Raw genomic sequence first — 19,237 nt, forward strand, 5'->3', positions numbered from 1 at the left:
CACTATAACGGCGTGCACTGTAGCAAACTCGATGAATGTCTATTTTGAATGGAAGAGCAAAGAAGTACTTCTTTGTGACCGAAAAAGGTGGCATTGCAAGCCTAAGCGTAGCAAAGAAAACGGACATTCGTAAACCTTCCTCTATTCAATACTTCCTCGATTTCAACAACACCGAATCCAGAAACACTTGCGATCACTTCTCGATTTTATCACCGCCGGGATTTTTCAAAAACTAAGTGTTATGTGTGACTGCTGTTCCCACTGCAGTACCTGGTGCCAAAAAAGAACTCGGCGGTAAGGGACAAAACAGCTTTATAGCAACAAGCGAGTGAGTGAGAGTGCGAAAGTTAGCTGCCCCGCGCTATTTAAAGGGCACTTTCTGGCATTGATCCAAGCTATCTGAGAGGTGTTTAGTGAACACTCATCAGCATCGATGGTGCTTCCATGAAATGCCTGAACGCTGATCACATTCACTCGTGCTTCTGTGGCTTTTGCTGAATTTATTGAATGCTTGACTGGTTTGTCTGCTCTCCGGGCTTTCCTACTGATACTTTGTCAGAGTTTTAGGGTCTCAGTAGGTTTCGGGAATCCTGGGGTCACTTCCAAGGATCTGACCTTCCTAAAGCCTTCTTCTGGCCGTTCAACGTAAGATTTCCGGCGCAAGTCAAGTTAAAGAGGTTCCATAAGTCTTCTGGCGCTACCGGTACCTCTGATCTCCCAAGATCACTACCATTAGGCACCGCTTCACACGTACCGTTCAAGACGGATCTATTACTGCAACCGAGACGCCGTGCCGATCGCGCCAGAAGACTGGTAGATCCATTTCAACTTGACCCGCGCCGGAAATTTTACGTCGAACGGCCACAAGGGGAAGGCTTCAGGAAGGTCAGATCCCTTGAAGTGATCTCAGAATGCCCGGAACCTACTGAGACCCTAAAGGTCTCCTTAAAAGGAATGTTGTCATTTACCAGAAAGCAACTTGTAGACCAGTTGTTGTCACCAAGCGCCGCAAGTTTTTTCATTGTAGATAACTCGGTTCTGTGATTCGAGGATACACAATGCTCGACATTTCTTAACACAAATGGATGCTACTGAACATGTGGCAGTATGGCCTTTTCTCTGGTAGTGGAAATTTGCCCCATAAGTCATTCCAAACCTGGTCTTGATTTACAGAGTTAATAGGGTAACCGAGTGTGTTCAGTAACACCTTTAACACTATCAGGCCACAACAAGGAAAGCCAGCTTCCCAGAAGGATCACTTTCTGATAAAAAATATTTCTAATCGTGTTAAAAGTGAAATTCTCTGACCAAATTTTCAGGAATTACCCAGCAGAAGCAAGAAACGCTTATTGAGCCCATGCCATACTGGGGCAAAGATGATGTACTGATGGCTATCACAGGCCGTGACGTGACACGGATTCCCACAAACAGAAATGACGTACACGTGGTAGACATTTGCTGCTTTATTTCGTTTCCGGGGAGAGATGGCCCAAGTGGTTAGAGAACGAATTTACTGACAGGGAGGTCCGTGGTTCGAACCCGACCTCTGCCTCTCGACTTCCCCTGTCTTGGCTTGGGCAACCTGGCAGTATCCCAGCCCTGGTGCAACCTTCGGGTGGCATGGCAGCTAGGCACCGAAATGGCATAACATATAAATCTTGTTCTATTCGTTTTCATTCCACTTCCATGCTTTATGGTTTTGGTACTTTGACTAGTTGAACACAATCGCAATTCAAATCCATTTGTGCTTTAGCCGATTCCACTCTTATTTCGCAGCGAAGATTTCGCCCAGTAAGTGAAGCCAGTTTATGCTGGCAAACCAAGAAGCACTGTACAGATGCCTCGTTCTTATTGGAAATCATCAACAGTGCGCGTCTCACGAAGCTCCAGAGAGATTCTAACCCTCGACCTCCCAGATAGTGGTTTGACTAACGTTCGGCCACAGTTGACTGATCAGAAGTGTGATTGACTGTCACTTGGAGCAGAAGGCCACTTATCATTCAATCAAGAAGTCCACTTCATGTGGTCGCGTTCTGGCTGAGGATGAAACGGCCGTACAATGTAACGTACTACTCATAAGGTTGCTGAAAATCCGTCGACAGCCCACAACCGGTTTCGCCCTTTTTGGGGCTCATCAGGTAAGCGCAGTCTCCGGATTTCCGTCAACCTTATGTTCTACTTGAAACCAAATTGCACGAAATCAGCTAATATATACTCATTTGCAAACTAATTTGGTTTTCTCAAGAGACTCACCTGGAACCCAGCTGATTCTCTCGTTTGTGATGTTCTCAGGCAACTGAATGTGCTGCACCAGGCCGCCTCATGTTTCAGTCGTTACGGTATTCGAGATATCGCGATACATGTACATCTTTGTAGTGTACAGTAGATTTAGGCTTTCCAACATAGATTTGCTCCACTTACAGGACGAAAGCTCAGCCAAAAATCCCAAATTCCCTTACACTTCCAAGAATCCGTATTCATCATTTCTCCCTGTCTGATAATTATCAGATCTTAATAACTGCAAACAATTAACTGGTAACTGCTCTCCAGATGAAACTATTTCTCCCGCTTCCTCCTAGTCTAACGCAAAAAATTCCACTTCATTATTCGCACTTTGGTCTAATGGTGAGTAAAATGAATGATATATATTTGTATCAAGAGATGAAATCGATCCACAGTCAAATACGTCAATATATAAGAAGATTGAACCTACAGTTATTTGAGCTTCGTCCCCTCGGTTAAAAAAAAAGATTGATCCAAATTATCAATACTGCCTAGATTGAGGAAAACGAAAGCGGGACGAAGTTTAACCATAATGATTAAAAGGCTACAGACGGTATGGGCCAGGAACCTAGAAATTATAATGAACCGCCTCAATTTTAGTCACATGAGTAGAGCAGTCGGCGCGAGCCTATTATTGCCCAGCAGAGTCCTTCGCTGCTCAAAAGGCACCTGCTCTGGGCAGCCGCATTAGAAGTGTGAGAGTAATGCCTTACTTCCTCCATCCTCGGACCGGGCGGGTCCCCTGCTGCCAAATGGGCCAGACAGTTGAGTCATTGGCTCTGGACAAGGTGCCCCAAAGAACACTCTACTGTCCACTGCCTCGCGGGTCAGACTTTTGAGTGAGGCTTGGGGTGGAGTCCTTGAACAAAACCCGACATTCTCCCAAACCCTCGTGGGTCGGACTTTTGAGTGAAAGGCTCAAGGTGGAGTGCGCCAACCAAATCCCCTCTGTTGGCCTGGGCAACCGGGAAGTATCATTTGTTCGCTCAGTTCTCTGTCCACCAAAGTCCCTTCCTAACACCTCCCTACCACACAAGCAAATGTCGCTGGGTCATTTGAATGTCAATCATCATCATCAGCCTTATGCTCCTCGCTGCCTACAAACAGTAGACATAACAACTTCTTAAATCAACGAGTTTCTTTCTACAGAGGGGATTTTAACGCCCGTAGTTTACGTCAAATTGGCATAAAGGCGATGCTTGCTTAAATCTTACACTCCCTTAAATTTGATGCATGCTGTGTCTCCGACGCATGCATACAAAACCCAAGCATGATGATGCGTCTCAGAACACCAAGGATGAACTCAGCCCTTTCACATTTCTCCATCCGTATGTCCGGTGACCCAGAAGCGATCACTCGTGGAATATATGGCGTAGGAGTCGCACCCAACCCAGAGCTGAACTCGGTTCGCTGGATTGAATCCCAGTGAACAGTCGTCTTTGCGCCATGCGGTTATCCAGCTCCATCAAGCTCAGTGCCTCTCGGCATAAAAAGCGGTGTCTGTTTGTGGTGTCGGCCTGTGCCCCAGCGGACTGTATTTCTGAAGCTGAGAAGGACAGTTTTTATCGAGAGCTATCTGGGCTCATTCGTTAAGCAAGAAATATTGACGCTGTGATAAGTGCAGGAGACGTGAATGCACAAGTCTGTTGGATGAAGTACCTGATGCACCATCGAACACCCGCTTGATGACCCGATCATTCTGAACTGGCTGGCACCAACAATAGTTCAGAAACACTGGCGATCGAATATCCAAAGGCAGTCCAGATTATTCTACCTTGGAGACCATGTCACACGTCCTTACAACAATACAGCGAGCGCTGTAATCTGATATATATATATATATATATATATATATATATATATATATATNACAGCGAGCGCTGTAATCTGATATATATATATATATATATATATACGATCTTTTGGACCAAACGATACACCTCCATTTTATATTGCTTGGTTGGGTGTGACGCTACTCACTCATTCTTGCAGTAACTTAGATGACAGGTTCAGTAAACACTATACAATTTCACCACACGGTACTGACACGTCACCGTTTTGGCTCATCATTAGACGAAGTGGTTTTCCACCACACCCACACAATGGCTGGTCAAGACAACCATCCTTTTACCGCGGTTCATTCCATCTAGAAGTGACTCCGACACCGTTCAAGGGTGTTGCTTTCCCTACCTAAAGATTGCGAACCAAGTGAACGTAGTAACTTTTATTGTAGAGAATGTTGAACAAGTACGTTCAAGACAGTGAGCACAGCAACCATTGTTTTGAGGGAATGTCCAGCAGTAAAAGAAAATACCGAGGTGGAAACAAATGTCCTATAGTATCCATAATTTGTGAGTAGTTTGGGAAAATTTGAGATTTTGTGACGGGGATTTCGGGAAGTTAATCTACGCTAAAAAGCCGAGCACTATACAGCTATTTCACCCTTTTTCGGAAGCAGTAAGAGCGCGCATCTCATGAAACTCCAGTCGACAGTCTCGAACCTGCAACCTTTCGGCTAGTAGTCTGAACACACAGGGTGACCATGTGATGACCATGTGATGGTTGAAGGGTGACCATATCCTATCTAAGCGCAAACTAGTCACACTGTTGATCAGGCATTCGTTTGCGATTAAGTGTTCAAACTACTAGCCGGGAGGTTGTGGGAGAGATGCGCACCGCTGAGGATTCTCCGTAAGGACGAAACAGCCGTACACTACTTTCCAGCAGGCATCACTTACAGAAAGAAATCTCTAAAAATTATCTATACACTATACTGGTGTGTCGGTGTGCTGCACTGAATACTTGTCATATCAGGTGAAACTCGGTCATCTGGCTAATGACTGCTGCGCTCTTATTCAAAATTATGACCACGCGTCAGAGGAGAACCAGCGTCCTAGGTGCGTTCAACCATGTACCTGTACTCAGCTACAATTCTTTGTGGTATCTAAAGAATATTGCGTAGGAAATTTCACTAAGACTGGGGTTGACTTTCTCATGATCGATGGCCGCGTTCTTTCTCCGACGTCCGGCATACAACTGGAGCATCGATCAAGTTTGCCGCCCTAATACGGTCGATATGCCATCAGTTCTATACGCGACAAAATCTTGACATCATTTAGAATTCTCTTTCAAAGATTTTCATTCAGTTCAAAGCCGCTTAAAATACCTTGAAGAAAACTGCCGAACTATGCGCAGTGGGCATGACGGAAAGTGGTTCATACCCAACATTTTGCAAGTTTTTTCATTCATTTTCCACTTAACTGTCGGAGGAAATCGGAGCCACTGTACTCATTGGAGTGAGATACGGTGAACAAACGAAACTGAAGATATTACTGCAGAACTGTTTACAAGACAGATTATACCGCAATCAGGCCACTTCCACGAAGATCCAGAGCACATGTAGTCAGCCTAAACATTGGTCTTAACTCAAAAGCCCGGTCTTACGAATCGATTACCAGTACACAAAATCTCACATCGTTCGGAACACCATCCAGCTCAAATCACCCTTCTACTAAAACTACTTCGGAGACAAACTGGACGGTGAATAGTGCATCGGACGCTGACAGAGACAGAGTGACAGTCCAGCTGGAATTTCGGTGCACCACCAGGCTGTCAGTGGATGGACAAAGTCTATGTACGAGTTCCCGAGTTCCTCTCAAACTTGTGTTCTACTTGAAATACACTCATTTAAAAACAAAATTGGTTTTGCGAGAGACTCACCTGTGACCCAGCTGAATCTCTCGTTTGTGATGCTTTCACGCAACTGAATGCACTCCACCAGGCACCTCATGTTTCAGTCGCTGAGATATTCGAGATGTGGCGATATATATATATATATATATATATATATATATATATATTGTAATGCACTATTCATAAGGTTGCGTTGGTTTGTGGGCTGTCGAGGAGTTTTCAGCAACCTTATGATTAGTGCATTACAAACCATTTGATCTTATACCGAAAGGATACTTTGGAATAATGGCTATATTTTCGGAATAATTCTTATGCAAGGCTTTATTGGTTTCTGCCACTTGTCGTTTGTATTGGGGGAAAAGTTGAAGGTGGACGGAAATTACGGTTGTACAACTGTCGAAAGCGACATACAAACAGGGAAAACACACAGATACTTTGAACAGATGCAAGCCAGTACCTAAAGTTTGAAAGCAATAGCGATAGCTTCTGGTGGCGACTACTGCGACTGGCTAATCGCATCTCTAGCAACCTGGTACAGTAATGTCGAACCAAAATCAATGTCAGACCCCTAGGAGAAGCCAAAATAGTACTTTTCCCCCGTGACCTCTTTACAGAAAAGTGTTATAGAAGCCTCGGTATTCAGTCCGTAAGTCTCTGAATATAGATCAGTGCTAATGGAACGCATTCGCAGTGAACGTAAACTGTCTGTGTTTGCGGTCATAACAGACTGCACTGAGTGTATTCAAGCTTGACAACTGCTCTGGTGTTAGACAAGAGGTCAGTCCAAACTGCCGAAAGCGGTCGCGGGTGCCACTACCCATGTGCATTGTACCGTGAAATGCCGAAGAGAAACCAAAGGCACCCAAGAACGATTTTGCTCATGCTTGAAAAACGTGCTACTCCAAAAAGTTGGCTAGTTCACTTTCGTCACTGTCTCTAAGACTCTAAGACTCCTTTCAAGATTCGATGACATGGTGACCGTGAATCTGTGCTTCTGAAGGACTGTTCTGCCAATTCTTGATGTGGGAAACTCGACTTTGCTTAACGTTATGTGGAATGGATTCGACTAATAAGCATTTAATTTTAAAGCACAGGCAGCATCACATATTTCTTTTGCAGTTAAACCACTGGAATTCCTATAAAATTGTGCGACGATTCAGTTGTAGCTGACTTCGAACTGAGAGCCCTTGAACTCAGTGGGCCATCATGTACTGTTCCATTCTTTTCAGTGGAAATATGTTCAATTTTACTAGTTAAAGCACCCAGTTTAACGCATTATCTAACTGCGTTTAGTTTAAGCGTCATCACCATACCCTTTTTTCCTGTTCAGGCTTCCCGTCCCAGCTAAATGCCAGTGTCCGCCCCCGTCTGTTTTAAATTCCGACGCTCGGGTATCGTGATCAATAAATTGACCTCGTTACCGGACATCGTAAGAGTCATGATCAGCGTCCGCCACGTCTCTCAAATTGACAAGCCTGATGAATAGTTACACTTTTTACCATCTTCATAACGAACCCGCTTCGATTCTTTTATTATATCCACCAGATCAATTGGAAATAGTTTGGAACCGATCGATAAGTCATCGTTTCAGAAGGGTTTGTTAAATAATTGGTAGTTTTTAACTGGGCTGCGTTTCGTTTTCGGCTTCATCGGGTCGAGTGTGCAAGTCACCAAATTGGCCAGGTTTTAAGACAGACAGAGAACCAATCAGTAAAGCCTTTTCAGGTTAGCACACTAGATCAGTGTTGAATGTCAGCTAAAGGGTATTGTCGGTTAGTTTGGTTGCCTAAATCTTACGGCTTATGTGTTGCAAGAATTTCAAGTTATTTTGATCGGGTTTGGTTCCTTAATCTTCTGGTTCGAGGTACCTCAACTGATGATTCACCTTGGGTGCCACTGGTACCTTTCGTTGGTCTTTGTTGGCTTGTTATTGCTACGACAATTTAGTTGGTGGGATGGGGAAAGTGTGGGTTAGATTAAGTGCACTTCAGATCTAGGCTACTGGTGTCGATGACTCCTCTTTCTGATAACCGCACACCAACACCTGTCAGCTCGATTGATCTAAAACCGTTCTCCAAACCCTTGTCAGTTCTACGCCTTCTATTCTAATCACGCTAGGATGTTTGGGGATTTCCAACACCTCGAGCACCAGTTTCTGTGGAGCTGACCGTAGTCCCCGCTTCAAAATTACAACATAGTTCCAAATCTACTTTTGTATTCCATGTCCAGTGCATGTTCTGCTATTGCCGAGTCTTGCAGTAATGCGCTATATTCATCTGCGTTTCTCGGTGGCCTGACTATTTCTCTTCTGTGCTCTCCGATTCTGATGTGAAGGTCTCTGGCCGTCTGTCCTGTGCAAGGCTTAGTGCGGTGTAGACACGGTCTCTGGTTCTGTTCACTGGTACATGATCCTTCAATCACACCAGAGCAAAGCGCAATGTGTTCCCATTTTGGAAATTTACGCTTACCCTAACCGTGTTTGGAATCCTTAGAATGACCTTCGATGTCCTTGGTCTATAGGTTGACTAATCCAACTAGCTGGATATACGCCACTCCAAAGTTTGTTCTATACTTCATTTTGGGCCACCGTTTGATCAACTTTTTCTGTGCACAGAGCCCTTACACACCTAAACGTTGATGAAGCAATACTGGCAAATAGCGACTTGGGATGGGTAGACGAACAGTTCAAAATCGCCCAGTTGTCAGTTGGCTTCCTCCAGACCATATGTATCATGGCCCAGTTGTCAGTTGGCTTCCTCCAGACCTCCAGTGTACCCGAACTTGACCCTAACTTCAAACTAAATTTGATATGTGGCCTTAAAATCTGGCCAATATGCTGACCTGTACGCTGGGCCTGATGAAGCCTTTGTATCAAAACCGAAAAGTTACCCAGTTGAAAACTATCGATTGTTTACCAAGCTTTCTTGAAAAGATTCATTCCAGCATGTTTTTGTTTGTTTGCTTCTATTCATTCCATCGACTAACCAGTGCTCAAATCTTGTTACCTCATGTCAGTTTTAACTCCAAGAGAGAAACATCAATACCCGCATCTCATTGTATCCCATGGACAGTGGTTTTCCAGTAGGAAATTCTAAGCTTTCCAGGGCATACTCAATACTATGACGATGACGATGGTGTAAAGCTAAAGCATCATAAAATGAATATATACACTGGCATATTTCCCTTGTGTTCAGTAACTTGGCATATCACAAACGTAAGTGAGATGAAAAGGTGAATCTTAAGCGCTTGTCTATACAATCCATTGCCTTCAATCCATAGCCTTCCTTCCCTAATTAAAGTCCACAGACGATCCTGTATCTGTGCACCAATGATATCAGCCACAGCCCCTCAATGCGCAGCTACTTACCCCATCTTCCCAAATCATAGGTGAACGAAAATGTGGCAGCTAGAACCGTTGTAGGACAAGTACGTGGTCCTTACAGCTGATAATGATGATGTGCTCCAAGTGCGTCGGTAGGCATGAAAACGCAGAATAAGCTGTCAATTTTGAGAGGTCTTTGCTTTTAAAACCGCAATTTTTTGTACTTCGCTGGAATTCGGGCACCTTGAGCATTTCATCTGTGATACTATCATGTGCTGTGTTTTGAGTCACAAAGTATTCTGTATGTATAGATCGTGGACCTAGTTACGAATGTTTGCTAATCGTGAGGGTTAGGAATTTCCCTCGAAACACTTCTCACGTTGCTTAGTTCACTAGGGTCTCAAACTTAAATCAACGCGTCAAAAATCACAGCGATAAATTGGGGTAAGAATACCGTTGAGAGCTTTTCGCAGCGAAGCGTCACGGTGCATGGAGGTCGATACTACCCTCCGTCAGTTTGTCTCTTCTTGAAACATGCTCAGGTATTTAGGGTACAGTACAGTCACCTTGCAATCTCTTCGGTCATCGCATTCGCGAGACTCCGCATTACCTAGCATCCAGATAGTCTGTAGGTATGCTCATTCTTGGTATTACTAATGTAGCCATTGGGCGATTGTCGACGCGTAGGTCGCATGGATGTCTAACAGCCTCTCGTGTTGACTTGCTGACATTGTATATGGGAACCTTCTCCAGTCATCTTGAGTAGTTTAACGAGGTTAGACCTACCGTAGTCATTTTCACCTAGAAGCTCAATTTCTTGTTGCTGGACTTTTATGCTCCTATATCCATGACTTTAGTAAGGACTCAACACATGGGAGCTTTGCGTAATCCGTGGGACACAGAATGAGTCTACCTCTCACCATCCTCATCATGGACTGCAAAAAATCCGTGGCGCAAAATGACGCTTGGCAGCCAAGTAATAATAACACCGACATCACCACCATTGGCCTGCGTGTGGGGACAAAATGACGCTTGGCAGCCAAGTAATAATGACACCGACATCACCATTGGCCTGCGTGTGGGGGCCTCTCGAAAGCCGAATCGATCGAGCACATGAAACATTCGTTCCGCGATTTTCCATCCGACCAGCATCGAAGCTAACGAGCTTCTGCATTCCGCAGGAGCACATATGACCTTCCCGTCTTTTCTAAGAGTCCCCATCATTATCAGAGAAAGCATCATCAGTGATGCCATTGATGCTTCACTCAAGAAAAACCATAAAGTTTATTTAATCCAATTTGAAGGCAAAAGGGAAAGAAGATAAAGAGTGGATGAGAAAGGAAACTGGTCTTTGTCTACCGCAAGCATTATGATCGTCATTTTTGTGATGTATCCAGCTGGGCGCAGGGGGCACGGGGATCCCGTTCTGGAGGGTGGACCACACGAACAACACACACACACTCCATATTCTGTTTCGCACCCCTCTGCCAGGTCATACCTCGTCCACTGAAGTTCGCGCCATTCTGGAAGAGGCACAGAGAACAACACTCGTCTCGGCAGACCGTGTCTCAGTGGTGGCCGAGCCATCGCAGTCGATGGTACTGGATGTTGCCCGAAACTGAAGTGCCGGTTTTTTAATTACCTCGTTACGAATTCGTTGACTCCATTTGACACCACCAACACTTCTGAGACACTGGTGGTCAAGAATCCGAAGACGCCTCACATCATCTGTACACAGAAGCCATGTCCCGAAACCATACAATAACACGGCCCTTACTGTAGCCTGGTGCATGCGATCCTTGAAACCCGGTGGGATGCCTTGTTGAAGCCACAAGTGACGCAAACTAGCTAAATGATTCAAGCCTTTTAGATTTGTACACTGATTTCACCAGATACTGCTGTGCCTACGGATGTATGTTATACCTCCAGTGCTTCTTAAATTGCAGGGAATTTATTCACAGAATGTATGCTCTGAAGCATGACTTTGCATGTTGTGGGTACAGCGCGCATGACAAAAGATGGTAAGCCTGTGGTCAGTCTTTTTAGCAGGGCATGTGCTTCGCCTTGGTCTCCAAAGGCGATGTGGGCGATGTCGTCCGCGTACTCCAGATTGATTGAACAATTTGAACACCAGTGTTCACCCAATTATCTCGTCAGTGACGAATTTGCACAAGAATGTATGGGGCATATATACATGTCGGACAGAAGTTTTTGTAGAGAAGCTCTTAGCTCATCACACACACGCAACGAAATATGCTAATATGGGGACCAAAATGTTCTGGGGGCACTGTTGAGCAAGTGTGGCTGACAGCACTGACCGATTTACAGTACCGAATGCATATATCAAGTCAATAAACGCCGAGATTGTCGGCCATCTGTGTATATAGCAATGCTCTAACATCTGATGCGATGTGACGTGGTTAGTGCAGTTCCTACCCAGTCGGAATCCCGTTTGGTGCTCATGGACCACGGTTTTGGCGTGCTGCCGTAAGACGAAGAATCAGGGATGTCGGAAGCCTCGTCACAAACTGATGCCACTGTGGTTAGTACATTCAATGCGAGCGCCCGAAACATTTACAACGGCGATTCTATGGTTTCATCCCCACCTACCCCACCACCACCCTTCTGCCATGCCCACACCTTTTCCTTTTTTGTGGGGCTTATGGGAAGGTGGCGGCCTTCTGAGACGCCCTGTTGCTACGTCTTTGTAATGAACAGGCCTTCAGGTTCCGCTGCGTCCGTTCAATCAACTCTCGGAACATATTTACATTTTCTCACATGTATGCACCCACCGCAAATAGGCTTTTGATACACCGTTCGAACGAGTTCCACTCTATGCGCCAACTCATATCAACCAATTCGCTCGTGTCTGGGCTCACTAAATGACCTCGTCAGCACTAATTCAAATTTCGCTTTCAGCAGCTTAAAGCAACGGTCAGGGGCCAGGCCGAGGAAACGGGCCGCATGGGGGGCTGTAAGCAAAGTCTTCAGTCAATGCTCTTTTATTGTGGCTTCAGTCTGAAGCCGCCAAAAACTGTTTACGCCCAAAAGACGTCAAAAAACGCCGGTGCCCTGAGATGCGAGGTAGCTATGCTGGATGGGAAGAAAAACGATAGTCTTAAATGGGTCGCAGTTCCATGTACTGGATTCGCGACCGAGTTTCTCGGCCGGATGACTCTATACAAACCTTGCTATGGGCGAAATGTAAAGACGGTTGCACTCCTAGCTTCGTAGCCTTCCCACATAACAACGGTTGCTTTCTCGTTTGGAAAATGTAACATCAGCCAACAAATCTTAAGGGAAGATTTGAGTCATAACCGTGTTCAGCCGACATGGATTTCTCTTTCAAAGTTAGCCAAACATCCAAAAGTGCCCAGATAACTCATGAACTCCTCATGTTAGTGTGCTACATTTCGACCGGCGGCGTTTCATTACCGTTTGCTTCGGTGCGCAGATGTGCCCACAAGCTGCAAAGCGTGCGGGTAAAAAGGGTACGGAGCAACAGCAATGTCCCCCCCCCCCGACCAGTCGAGCCCACCGCTGCCGAACGGGATTTCATTCGAGCAGTGAGATGGCCGACCTGAACACAACGCCTTACCTACAATGCTAGGCGAAGACTGCCTTGTGGCAGCCGGTAAGTAGGCCAAAATAACAAACGAAACCAGGCTATATGCACTGGGCAACACCGCCATCCACGAACCACGACACCATGCGGACTACGGGTGGCTAGCAGACCGATGCGAGATGCCGCCCCTGAAAATCCAATGGGATGGCATCTGGGCTCCGTGAAAGTGCCGCACATCCACAACCACTCACCTGTTTACTCGACTCAGCTGTTGCTTTCAAAGCATACCTGCCCTCCCAAATCTCCCCAATTAAAAGTCCACTGACAACCCTATATTTACGCAGCAATCACATCAGCTAGCATCTCCAATGCGCAGCTGCCTACCACATCTCCCTAAATCATTGGTGAACAAAACTGCGGCAGCAATAAACACTGCACGACAAGCACGCGGTTCTTGCAGCTCCTAAGCGACTTAGAATACGACAACTAAGATTTAATGAGACTTAAACACCTCCAGCCCAAATACAAGAAAAGCCGCTAAATGAACCAATCGTATATTGAATGTAGGTTGAACTAAATGATGGATGCATAACCACAGAAATTAATCCACTTCCTCAATTGTTGGGCCACGAGCACCACCACCGGAAGCAGCTCCACCTCCTGCACCAGGGAATCCACCTGGAAATCCACCGGGCATACCACCAGGCATACCCTCACCACCGCCACCAGCAGCCTGGTACATCTTCGTTATGATCGGATTGCACACCTTCTCCAACTCCTTCTGCTTGTGCTCATATTCGTCCTTCTCCGCCGTCTGATTCCCATCCACCCAAGATATCACCTCAGAACACTTCTCGCTGATCAACTTACGGTCCGACTCCGAAATCTTGTCTTTCACCTTCTCATCCTCAACAGTCTGCTTCATCGAGTAAGCGTAACTCTCCAGTGCGTTCTTCGCTGCCACACGATCACGCTGGTGTTCGTCGTCCGCCTTGTACTTCTCCGCGTCAGCCACCATACGGTCAATCTCATCCTTCGACAAACGACCCTTATCATTCGTTATCGTTATCTTGTTCTGCTTACCCGTGCTCTTGTCCACCGCCGACACATTCAGAATACCGTTCGCATCTATGTCGAAAGTCACTTCGATTTGTGGCACTCCACGTGGGGCCGGAGGAATCCCCGACAGCTCGAACTTGCCCAACAGATTATTGTCACGGGTCATCGCACGCTCGCCTTCATACACTTGAATCAGTACTCCAGGCTGATTGTCCGAATAGGTTGTAAACGTCTGCGTCTGCTTCGTGGGAATTGTGGTGTTCCGCTTAATCAGAGCGGTCATAACACCACCAGCCGTCTCCAGACCCAACGACAGAGGAGCCACATCCAACAGAAGCAAGTCCTGCACAACTTCCGATTTATCACCACTGAGAATCGCAGCCTGAACTGCAGCACCATACGCAACCGCCTCGTCCGGATTGATCGATTTGTTCAACTCCTTACCATTGAAGAAATCCTGAAGCAGCTTCTGCACCTTCGGGATTCGAGTCGAACCACCCACCAACACAATGTCATGAATCTCACTCTTGTCCATCTTCGCATCGCGTAAAGCCTTCTCCACCGGGTCAAGCGTACCACGGAACAAGTCTGCATTCAGTTCCTCGAACCGAGCACGCGTGATCGACGTGTAGAAATCGATACCCTCGTACAACGAGTCAATCTCAATGTTCGCCTGCGCACTCGAACTCAAAGTGCGCTTAGCACGTTCACACGCCGTCCGAAGGCGACGGACAGCACGTTTGTTGTCCGAAATGTCCTTCTTGTGCTTGCGTTTAAACTCTTGGATGAAGTGACTCACCATTCGGTTATCGAAATCCTCACCGCCCAAATGCGTGTCACCCGCCGTCGACTTCACTTCGAAAACACCATCGTCGATCGTGAGGATGGAAACATCGAACGTACCACCACCGAGATCAAAGATCAATACATGTCGCTCACCTCCACCCACCTTCTTGTCCAAACCATAAGCAATCGCAGCAGCTGTCGGTTCGTTGATTATTCGCAAAACGTTCAGGCCAGCAATCGTACCCGCATCCTTCGTCGCTTGACGCTGGCTGTCATTGAAGTAAGCCGGAACAGTAATCACAGCATCCTTCACCTTCGTACCCAGATATGCTTCGGCTGTCTCCTTCATTTTCGTCAACACCATTGAAGATATCTCCTCTGCCGAGAACGTCTTGACCTCCCCCTTGTATTCCACACGGACCTTTGGCTTACCACCCTCTTGGATAACTTCGAAAGACCAGTGTTTTCGGTCAGACGTCACCGATGGATCATCAAATCGCCGACCGATCAGTCTTTTCGCATCGAACACAGTGTTGCTTGGATTGATTGCGACTTGATTTTTCGCAGCATCGCCAATCAGTCGTTCGGTATCCGTGAACGCAACGTAGCTGGGTGTCGTGCGATTTGATCGTTCGTTGGCAATGATTTCCACTTTTCCATGCTGGAACACTCCAACGCACGAGTATGTCGTACCCAAATCGATTCCAACGGCATTGTCAGTGATGCTGGAACACTCCAACGCACGAGTATGTCGTACCCAAATCGATTCCAACGGCTGGCATTGTCAGTGCGTCGCAGCGGGAAGCAGGACTAGGGGAGTCGACGGAAAATTCGGTTGAATGGTAGCCCTGGGCACTTGTTTAAATATGGTTGTGATAACGACCTTCGAGACGCCTATAGCCTCTCGCCTTGTCTGTCCTTGAAATTCTAGTCCAATAGCTGCTCGCGTAGCCTAGTTACTGGAAGCCAATCCTAGGTTAGGTTTAAGGTTGACGTTCAGACATTCCGTGGCGTTGGCTTCCAGTAGTAAGCTCGTCTGCGTCAGTCTGGTTCGAATAAACATTTGCCTGTTTCCGTCGTCTGGTCACAGCTTCTCCGGTGGTTCAGCCGTTGTGAAGGTCTACGTATTGATTTTCTGGCAGAATTCTGTAGGCTAACGGTTGGAAGGAAACAATACCCGAATGTTTTCGTTTCAGCTGAATGTATTCACTCAATTCTAACTGGATTTGGGATAATATGTTGTCCCGCTAACTCTGCTATCCGATACGTATATGCGGTATAGTGTTAGTGCATAGCAGTCACGTTCATCAGCTCTGATTACTCGCGTCACTTCATTAGCTTCCTATACTTATGGCGCATAAAACAGCGAGCCACCACTGAATAATTGCAGTCTTTTGTCAGACGTACGGAACGGTCAAATTAGAACATTCGACAGATGACTCAATGGATCTACTCACTGAAGTTGCGACTGATTCCCATTACACACAGTAAAGTCACTTAGCCTATTGTACACGAAACACCACTAAATGCATTGCAGTAATCCCATTTAGAAGATTCTCTCATCTTCACTGAACATGTGCCATGCTCACAAGTTCAACTGATGATATTCGAAAACCACATCTGAAGTACTCTTGGTCGTGGTCAGCACTCAATGGTACAGTATGTTCTCGAAGTGAACAACCTGCTTTTGCCTTTAGCTAAGCAACATGACTTGGTGGCTAGCCCAGATACGAAAGTGAGAATATGGATAGAAGGAATTGTTACGCATATCATGCTGGTATACAATCAGACCCGGGACTCCTCAATGAACCAAATGCAGGGGACCGAAAGATGCACGTCTAGGTCGCTGGTCAGGACTTCACTCGCGCACAGCCAGGACGGGTCACCATAGTATCATTGTGTGAAATGGGGAAAATTGGACCACGTTGCTCAAGTAATCCCTTGGAGTCAGACACCGTCAGTGGATGGAAGTTATGCAAGACGGTATGGCTCCTACTCGTGAATGAAATCTGAGAAAATCGACTTCTTTGTATTGTAATGATGGAGGAGAAACTATTCCAATAACGGTATTGAAAACTTATATTCCGTTGACAATTTTTAGTAACTGTTTCGGAGATGGTGCATTTTTGAGAGCACCAGAAGTGATCGATATGGTCCATTGGCATTTTTCACTATCTGCTAGTCTAAAAATAGACCTCAGCACAGTTCAGAAAAAACAAATGGTATTATTATATACATTATCGTCCATCGTCCAAATCGATCACTAAGTTGTGACTTCGGTAGTGATAAATTCATCATTGTTGATTACAAGTGGGTGAAGGAGAGGTGCTAGAACTGAACCTTGTGGATGTACACAATTAACTGAGATTGGACAGGACGATAAACTCGTACCAGTAAGTTTCGATGCTTCAGCTAATCGTGTATCCAGTTCAACAGGGTTGAATTCGTCCAGCCTTGCAGCAGTTCTATCGAAAGCTTAGAAGAATCCCAATTCCTCCTCCTCCTCCAAGAAAAGAATAAGGGTGGACGGGAGAAGTGAACTAGCGCTACTTTATTTCGACCATTCCCACACCCCCAGACACTCATTCAGTCGATCTGGATAGAAATTGACAATACGAACGCCACTGACATCGATAAGCAGCCATATCTTGCAGCGTCTCCAACCGCAGTGGTCTACACTCATTCAGTCGATCTGGATAGAAATTGACAATACGAACGCCACTGACATCGATAAGCAGCCATATCTTGCAGCGTCTCCAACCAGGCGCAGTGGTCTTTACACAGTCTCCTAATTGGTAGGCGAGTAGCACCGACAGTACCCAAACGCTCCGCGATTCCTATCATAGCCCCCTGTTATATCAAGGGTTAGCCACCCTCTTGATTCCGCCATTCTGAATTGGGCATGGAAAACGGCATCTTCTTCGGCAAACAATGGTCCCATATGGCCCAACACAGCTTCTGTTGCTGGGAACATTGTTAAATGGAAGTGCCGGGTGCACAACCGGAAACCCGTCTTTTAACTGCCTCGTTACGGATTTGCTCACACCAATCTACACGAGCTATGATCCTGAGACAGCGATTGTCGAACAACTGAAGATGTCTCAGTTCCGCTGCTCTAACAGGCCAATTCTCACAGCCATACAACAAAACAGTCCGCACTGTAGCTTGATACTCACGTCCCTTGAGATTCAGAGATACACCACTTTGACGCCATAGGTATCTCAGTTTCACAAACATGACCCGAGCCTTTCAGATTCGTGCATTGACCTCATCTGTCACACTACAATCAGAACTAGTAGTTGATCAGACGGTCTTTGCAAGGCCCACGTTGGAAGGAATGGCCTCTCGAAAGTCACCAGTTCCACGCCAATCATCAGTAAATCACGGTCCTGTGATTTCGTTGAAGGAATGCCATCTGTTGGAGAGGTGTATACGTTTTGTTTAACCTGAATGCAGAGAAAGACTCGGTGATTGAATTATAGGGTCCTTGGGGTGAGATGATTCAATGATTAGAGCGCGAATGTACTGACCGGAGGGTCCGTGTTTCGAACCCGACCTCTGCATCCTGTCTAGGCTTAGGCAACCTGACTGTATCCTAGCCCCCATGCTCCCTTCTGATGGCATGGCAGTTAATCACCGAAAGGGTGCTATAGCTGAACGGGTGTCCCTTTCTAGAGAAAACTACTGACGAAACGATCTTCATCTACGAGAGTCATAGCTGCTGAAAATCATTTCGATGAACGAAGCTAGCTGAAGACAGATGTGGCGTTTTTCTTCCAGTTATTCAGTTACTCCCACAATTCGGTGCGGAATTTTGTGCACTGCCCTATGTTCTCCCTCATTTTGTAATTCCATAATGTCGTTTTCCTTGCCTATCTAACGAGGATTTTGGTCTGCTCAAACGAAGCCTGAAACTTATTTCTTGGACGAATATTTTCACTTTCTTCACTCTTAAGTTTTACTCCAAAAATATATGGTATCCTGCATATCGGTGATTTCGCTCATGTATAGCCAATGAAGCCACTCATCGTCTCTTTTCGGAGGTCATCAACATGCTCTTGTAATCATACCCGGAGTGTTTTAAATCGCAACCACCCGGGCTTCTTTGGAAAACAATCCAATTAGCTCGTTGCCTATGATAGTCAAAACGCCATTTCAGACAGTCTATCCCAATCAATATCGTATTTTGGGGGTTCCTACCTTGTTATGAGAATACGAACTGCCAAATGAAATAAGGAGGAATATTGGCATGCGTCAGCCACACCAAAATCGGCCTCCTATGATGAAACAAAGTGAGACGTGATGTAATGTGGTTCGAATTACGGAAATAGAAGAATATGGACTCCAGAGTAAAACACAGATTTCCAATTCAGACCAACACGGAACAATTTGTCCTGCACGCGGAGGATACTGTCCTATTTCAGCGATCTTCTACCATCGACATTTTACTCCCAAGTCGTGTCAACCTAGCGTTTGTTTGTTCGTCCAATGGTAGGCAATGATGATGCATAAAAATGTGTTGAGCACGA

General features: G+C 45.9%; 2 protein-coding genes across 2 annotated transcripts in view; one reads left to right on the forward strand and one right to left on the reverse strand.

Moving 5' to 3' along the window:
• Positions 1–15,598, reverse strand: part of T265_06061 (hypothetical protein) — a gene marked incomplete at both ends in the record, with an annotated part of 228,146 nt that extends 212,548 nt beyond the window's left edge. Inside the window, one exon of the mRNA XM_009171231.1 lies at positions 14,832–15,598. The remainder of the gene's footprint in view (positions 1–14,831) is intronic.
• Positions 14,182–19,237, forward strand: part of T265_06064 (hypothetical protein) — a gene marked incomplete at both ends in the record, with an annotated part of 24,695 nt that continues 19,639 nt past the window's right edge. The window contains one exon of the mRNA XM_009171234.1: positions 14,182–14,203. The remainder of the gene's footprint in view (positions 14,204–19,237) is intronic.

The sequence above is a fragment of the Opisthorchis viverrini genome, assembly GCF_000715545.1.
Source record: "Opisthorchis viverrini unplaced genomic scaffold opera_v5_123, whole genome shotgun sequence".
Classification (NCBI taxonomy): domain Eukaryota; kingdom Metazoa; phylum Platyhelminthes; class Trematoda; order Opisthorchiida; family Opisthorchiidae; genus Opisthorchis; species Opisthorchis viverrini.